Source organism: Balaenoptera acutorostrata, unplaced genomic scaffold (genome assembly GCF_949987535.1).
Source record: "Balaenoptera acutorostrata unplaced genomic scaffold, mBalAcu1.1 scaffold_439, whole genome shotgun sequence".
NCBI lineage: Eukaryota > Metazoa > Chordata > Mammalia > Artiodactyla > Balaenopteridae > Balaenoptera > Balaenoptera acutorostrata.
Genome location: NW_026645995.1, coordinates 262,921 through 269,900, shown reverse-complemented (window position 1 = coordinate 269,900; position 6,980 = coordinate 262,921). Strand labels below are relative to the sequence as shown.

At 65.5% G+C, this 6,980-nt stretch overlaps 5 pseudogenes; all 5 read left to right on the top strand.

Annotated features, from left to right (window-relative positions):
* Window positions 1-2,664: 2,664 nt before the first annotated feature.
* On the top strand, window positions 2,665-2,783 carry LOC130706770 (5S ribosomal RNA; annotated as a pseudogene).
* Window positions 2,784-3,692: 909 nt separating this feature from the next.
* Window positions 3,693-3,811, top strand: LOC130706729 (5S ribosomal RNA; annotated as a pseudogene).
* A 910-nt stretch (window positions 3,812-4,721) lies between these two features.
* LOC130706769 (5S ribosomal RNA) lies at window positions 4,722-4,840 on the top strand (annotated as a pseudogene).
* Window positions 4,841-5,750: 910 nt separating this feature from the next.
* LOC130706805 (5S ribosomal RNA) lies at window positions 5,751-5,869 on the top strand (annotated as a pseudogene).
* A 908-nt stretch (window positions 5,870-6,777) lies between these two features.
* LOC130706745 (5S ribosomal RNA) lies at window positions 6,778-6,896 on the top strand (annotated as a pseudogene).
* The last annotated feature ends 84 nt before the right edge of the window (window positions 6,897-6,980 follow it).

Genomic DNA, 6,980 nt, shown 5'->3' with positions numbered 1-6,980 from the left:
CCATGCCGCAGCAACCTATCTGCCTGGGTGTCTCTCCACAGCTCTCTCCGGAAAAAGCCCACCCTCCGCTGCTTCGCCATGGCCGGGTGCGAGACCATGGTCGTGGGCCGGGTCCGGTTCTCCGGGCCGGCCGGCCACCATGCGCTGGGAACAGTGCTCAGTGGGTGGCGTGGGGGCAAGGGTGGTCTTGCTGGTTCCAATGGGCTATGCCGCATCAATGGTGGCTCCCAGTGGCTTTGGGCTACCTGTCGTCAGGCAGGAGGGCCGGCCCATCCGCGGCTGGACTGCACCTACTACTGCGTGGGTGGACAGGGTTGGGAATGCCCAAGGGACCGTGGACCACGGGCCCTTAAGCCTTCGGAGCCACGTCTTTGTGAGCATCGAGCGGGATCTGGGGCGGTTCGCCAAGCGCCTATGTGCCTGGATGTTCCTGCCAGAACTGAGCTGCGAGGTCGTCCAAGACTCCACCACCCCCGGACCCCGAGGCCTGCTGTCGCCTGCCCTGGGTGGGCCGCAGGGCCGTGTGCAGAGGGCTGGTCACCGGATTGGTGGTAATTCTCCAGCACCAGCTAAGCTGAGCCTCAGAGGCACCCCATGGCCCCTGCTGCCTTCTACAGCCATACCACCCTAAACACAACTCATCTCTTCTGCTCTTGCAAGCTAAGCAGGGTCGGGTATGTTTACTACCTGGATGGGAGACCACCTGGGAATACTAGATGCTGTAGTATTTTTTGCCTCCCGATCTGCCTTTTCTTGTAGTCGCCGGTGCTCGAGGCTTCCTCTGCTCCCACCGGGCACGGCTGCAGGCCTCATCTACTCAAGCCTCTCCCAACACAGCGTGCGCTGGAGGGGGCCCAGCCCGCCCGTCTGGCTGGACATGCCGCCAGAAGGAGGCCCTGGAAGGCAGCCACACCCCACCCTCTCCTGGGGTGTCCGGCCTGGACTCAGACTCCGCCGCAGGCCCGGGTGAAAATTGTGAGGCCCGCGAGGCCCTGGACCTGCCCCTGGCCGACACCACCAGCGCCCAACCGCGCCGCAGCCACCTGTCTGCCCGTGTGTCTCTCCACAGCTCCCTCCAGAAAAAGCCCACCCTCCACCGTTTCACCATGGCAGGGGGCGGCAGTGGGGTCGTGGGCCAGACCGGTTCTCCGGGCCGGCCGGTCACCAGGCGCAGGGAACTTTGCTCGGCAGTTGGCGTGGGGGAAAGGGTGGCCTTGTTGGGTCTAAGGGGTCGTGCCGACTCAATGGTGGCTCCCAGTGGCTTCAGACCAACTGCCGTTGGGCAGGAGGGCCGGCCCGTCCGCGGCCGTGCTTCGCCTAGAACTGTGTGGGCAGACAGGGTGGCCAATGCCCAAGGGACCGCGGGCGACGGGCCCTTAAGACCCCGGGGCCACGTCGTTGTGAGCGTCAAGCGGGATCTGGGGCGGAGCGCCAAGCGCCTATGGGCCTGGAGGGTCCCGCCTGACCTGAGCTGCGAGGTCACCCACGAATCTTCCAACCCCGGGTCCCCGAGGACTCCTGTCACCTGCCTTGGCGGCGGCTGTGCCGTGCTGGAGAGGGTTGGCTACCGGGCTGTCGGCAAGCCCCAGCACCAGCGAAGCTGAGCCTCAAGAGGCACCCCGTGGCCCCTCCTGCCTTCTACGGCCTTACCACCCTAAACCCAACTCATCTCGTCTGGTCTTGGAAGCTACGCAGGGTCGGCTCTGTTTACTACCTGGATGGGAGACCACCTGGGAATACTAGATGCTGTAGTATTTTTTGCCTCCCGATCTGCCTTTTCTTGTATTCGCCGGTGCTCGAGGCTTCCTCTGCTCCGGCCGGGCACAACTTCAGGCCTCATCTACTCAAGCCTCTCCCAACACATCGTGCGCTGGAGGGGCCCAGCCCGCCCGTCTGGCTGGACATGCCGCCAGAAGGAGGCCCTGGAAGTCAGCCACACCCCACCCTCTCCCGGGGTGGCCGGCCCAGACCCAGAGTCCGCTGTAGGCCCGGGTGAAGATCGTGAGGCCCGCGAGGCCCTGGTCCTGCCCCTGGCCGACCCCAGCAGCGCCCTTCCGCGCCGCAGCCACCTGTCTGCCCGTGTGTCTCTCCACAGCTCCCTCCAGAAAAAGCCCAGCCTCCACCGTTTCACCATGGCAGGGGGCGGGAGTGGGGTCGTGGGCCGTGACCAGTTCTCCAGGTCAGCTGACCTCCAGTACCCGGAATGGTGCGTGGATTTTGGCGTGGGTGCAAGGGTGACTTTGCTGGGGCTAAGGGGCCGTGGCGGCCCAATGGTGGCTCCCACTGGCTTTGGGCCCACTGCCGTCAGGCAGGAGGGCCGGCCCGGCCTTGGCCGGGCTGCGCCTAGCACTGCGTGGGTGGACACAGTGGGGAATGCCAAAAGGACAGCAGGCCACTGGCCCTCCAGCCTCAGAGGCCACGTCCTTGTGAGCATCGAGTGGGATCTGGGGCGGAGCCTCAAGCGCCTACTGGTCTGGAGGTTCCCGCAAGAACTGGGCTGCAAGGTTGCCCAAGACTCTGCCACCTCCCTGTCCCCGAGGCCTCCTGTCGCCTGCCTGGGCAGGCAGCAGGGCCGTGCAGGAGAGGGCTGGCCACCGGCCTGGCGATAAGACACCAGCACCAACGAAGCTGAGCCTCATGAGGCACCCCGTGGCCCCCGCTGCCTTCTATGGCCATACAACCCTGAGCGCATCCCATCTCATCTGATCTCACAAGCTAAGCAGGATCAGGCCTGGTTAATACTTGGATGGGAGACTACATGGGAATACCGGGTGCTGTAGGCTTTTTTCCCTCCCACACCACCTTCTCCTTTAGTCGCCCGTGGCCGAGGCCGGCTCCTCCCCTGCCGGGCACCGCCGCAGGCCTCACCTCCTCAGGCCCCTCCCAACACAGCATGCGCCGGAATGGGCGCCCCCAGCCGCACTGGCTGGACATGCGGCCAGAAGTCGGCCCTGTTAGGCAGCCACACGCCAGCCGCTCTCGGGGTGGCTGGCCCAGACCCAGACTCCACCGCAGGCCCGGGTGACAGCCGTGAGGCACGCGAAGCCCTCGTCCTGCACCTGACCACCTACGCCAGCGCCCATCCGCGCCGCAGCCACCTGTCTGCCTGTGTGTCTCTCCACAGCTCCCTCCGGAAAAAGCCCACCCTCCGCTGTTTCGCCATGGCTGGGTGCGGGAGCGAGGTCGTGGGCCGGGTCCGGTTTTCCGAGCAGGCCGGCCACCATGCGCTGGGAACAGTGCTCAGTGGGTGGCGTGGGGGCAAGGGTGGCCTTGCTGGGTCCAATGGGCCGTGCCACATCAATGGTGGCTCCCAGTGGCTTTGGGCTACCTTCCCTCAGGCAGGAGTTCCGGCCCAGCCGCGGCTGTACTGCACCTACTACTGTGTGGGTGGACAGGGTTGGGAATGCCCAAGGGACCGTGGACCACGGGCCCTTAAGCCTTCGGAGCCACGTCTTTGTGAGCGTCGAGCGGGATCTGGGGCGGTTCGCCAAGCACCTATGTGCCTGGATGTTCCCGCCAGAACTGAGCTGCGAGGTCGTCCAAGACTCCACCAACCCCGGTCCCTGAGGCGTGCTGTCGCCATCCTGGGTGTGCCGCAGGGCTTGCTGCAGAGGGCTGGTCGCCGGACTGGCGGTAATTCGCCAGCACCAGCTAAGCTGAGCCTCAAGAGGCACCCCGTGGCCCCCGCTGCCTTCTACAGCCATACCACCCTAAGCGCACCTCAACTCGTCTGATCTCGGAAGCTAAGCAGGGTCGGCTCTGTTTACTACCTGGATGGGAGACCACCTGGGAATACTAGATGCTGTAGTATTTTTTGCCTCCCGATCTGCCTTTTCTTGTAGTCGCCGGTGCTCGAGGCTTCCTCTGCTCCCACCGGGCACGGCTGCAGGCCTCATCTACTCAAGCCTCTCCCAACACAGCGTGCGCTGGAGGGGGCCCAGCCCGCCCGTCTGGCTGGACATGCCGCCAGAAGGAGGCCCTGGAAGGCAGCCACACCCCACCCTCTCCTGGGGTGTCCGGCCTGGACTCAGACTCCGCCGCAGGCCCGGGTGAAAATTGTGAGGCCCGTGAGGCCCTGTACCTGCCCCTGGCCGACCCCACCAGCGCCCAACCGCGCCGCAGCCACCTGTCTGCCCGTGTGTCTCTCCACAGCTCCCTCCAGAAAAAGCCCAGCCTCCACCGTTTCACCATGGCAGGGGGCGGGAGTGGGGTCGTGGGCCGTGACCAGTTCTCCAGGTCAGCTGACCTCCAGTACCCGGAATGGTGCGTGGATTTTGGCGTGGGTGCAAGGGTGGCTTTGCTGGGGCTAAGGGGCCGTGGCGGCCCAATGGTGGCTCCCACTGGCTTTGGGCCCACTGCCGTCAGGCAGGAGGGCCGGCCCGGCCTTGGCCGGGCTGCGCCTAGCACTCCGTGGGTGGACACAGTGGGGAATGCCAAAAGGACAGCAGGCCACTGGCCCTCCAGCCTCAGAGGCCACGTCCTTGTGAGCATCGAGTGGGATCTGGGGCGGAGCCTCAAGCGCCTACGGGTCTGGAGGTTCCCGCAAGAACTGGGCTGCAAGGTCGCCCAAGACTCTGCCACCTCCGTGTAGCCGAGGCCTCCTGTCGCCTGCCTGGGCAGGCAGCAGGGCCGTGCAGGAGAGGGCTGGCCACCGGCCTGGCGATAAGTCACCAGCACCAACGAAGCTGAGCCTCATGAGGCACCACGTGGCCCCCGCTGCCTTCTATGGCCATACAACCCTGAGCGCATCCCATCTCATCTGATCTCACAAGCTAAGCAGGATCAGGCCTGGTTAATACTTGGATGGGAGACTACATGGGAATACCGGGTGCTGTAGGCTTTTTTCCCTCCCACACCACCTTCTCCTTTAGTCGCCCGTGGCCGAGGCCGGCTCCTCCCCTGCCGGGCACCGCCGCAGGCCTCACCTCCTCAGGCCCCTCCCAACACAGCGTGCGCCAGAATGGGCGCCCCCAGCCGCACTGGCTGGACATGCGGCCAGAAGTCGGCCCTGTTAGGCAGCCACACGCCAGCCGCTCTCGGGGTGGCTGGCCCAGACCCAGACTCCACCGCAGGCCCGGGTGACAGCCGTGAGGCACGCGAAGCCCTCGTCCCGCACCTGACCACCTCCGCCAGCGCCCATCCACGCCGCAGCCACCTGTCTGCCTGTGTGTCTCTCCACAGCTCCCTCCGGAAAAAGCCCACCCTCCGCTGTTTCGCCATGGCTGGGTGCGGGAGCGAGGTCGTGGGCCGGGTCCGGTTTTCCGAGCCGGCCGGCCACCATGCGCTGGGAACAGTGCTCAGTGGGTGGCGTGGGGGCAAGGGTGGCCTTGCTGGGTCCAATGGGCCGTGCCACATCAATGGTGGCTCCCAGTGGCTTTGGGCTACCTTCCCTCAGGCAGGAGTTCCGGCCCAGCCGCGGCTGGACTGCACCTACTACTGTGTGGGTGGACAGGGTTGGGAATGCCCAAGGGACCGTGGACCACGGGCCCTTAAGCCTTCGGAGCCACGTCTTTGTGAGCGTCGAGCGGGATCTGGGGCGGTTCGCCAAGCGCCTATGTGCCTGGATGTTCCCGCCAGAACTGAGCTGCGAGGTCGTCCAAGACTCCACCAACCCCGGTCCCTGAGGCGTGCTGTCGCCAGCCTGGGTGGGCCGCAGGGCCTTGCTGCAGAGGGCTGGTCGCCGGACTGGCGGTAATTCGCCAGCACCAGCTAAGCTGAGCCTCAAGAGGCACCCCGTGGCCCCCGCTGCCTTCTACAGCCATACCACCCTAAGCGCACCTCAACTCGTCTGATCTCGGAAGCTAAGCAGGGTCGGTTCTGTTTACTACCTGGATGGGAGACCACCTGGGAATACTAGATGCTGTAGTATTTTTTGCCTCCCGATCTGCCTTTTCTTGTAGTCGCCGGTGCTCGAGGCTTCCTCTGCTCCCACCGGGCACGGCTGCAGGCCTCATCTACTCAAGCCTCTCCCAACACAGCGTGCGCTGGAGGGGGCCCAGCCCGCCCGTCTGGCTGGACATGCCGCCAGAAGGAGGCCCTGGAAGGCAGCCACACCCCACCCTCTCCCGGGGTGGCCGGCCCGCACCCAGACTCCGCCGCAGGCCCGGGTGTAGATTGTGAGGCCCGCGAGCCCCTCGACCTGCCCCTGGCCGACCCGACCAGCGCCCATGCGCGCCGCAGCCACCTGTCTGCCCGTGTGTCTCTCCACAGCTCCCTCCAGAAAAAGCCCAGCCTCCACCGTTTCACCATGGCAGGGGGCGGGAGTGGGGTCGTGGGCCACACTGGTTCTCTGGGCCGGCCGGTCACCAGGCGTAGGGAACTTTGCTCGGCAGTTGTCGTGGGGGAAAGGGTGGCCTTGTTGGGTTTAAGGGGTCGTGCCAACTCAAGGGTGGCTCCCAGTGGCTTCAGACCAAGTGCCGTCGGGCAGGAGGGCCGGGCCGGCCACGGCCGTGCTTCGCCTAGAACTGTGTGGGCAGACAGGGTGGCCAATGCCCAAGGGACCGCGGGCCACGGGCCTTTAAGACCCCGGGGCCACGTCGTTGTGAGCGTCAAGCGGGATCTGGGACTGAGGGCCAAGCGCCTATGGGCCTGGAGGGTCCCGCCTGACCTGAGCAGCGAGGTCACCCACGAGTCTGCCAACCCCGGGTCCCTGAGGAGTCCTGTCACCTGCCTTGGCGGCGGCTGTGCCGTGCTGGAGAGGGTTGGCTCCCGGGCTGTCGGCAAGCCCCAGCACCAGCGAAGCTGAGCCTCAAGAGGCACCCCGTGGCCCCTCCTGCCTTCTACGGCCTTACCACCCTAAACGCAACTCATCTCGTCTGGTCTTGGAAGCTAAGCAGGGTCGGCTCTGTTTACTACCTGGATGGGAGACCACCTGGGAATACTAGATGCTGTAGTATTTTTTGCCTCCCGATCTGCCTTTTCTTGTAGTCGCCGGTGCTCGAGGCTTCCTCTGCTCCTGCCGGGCACAACTTCAGGCCTCA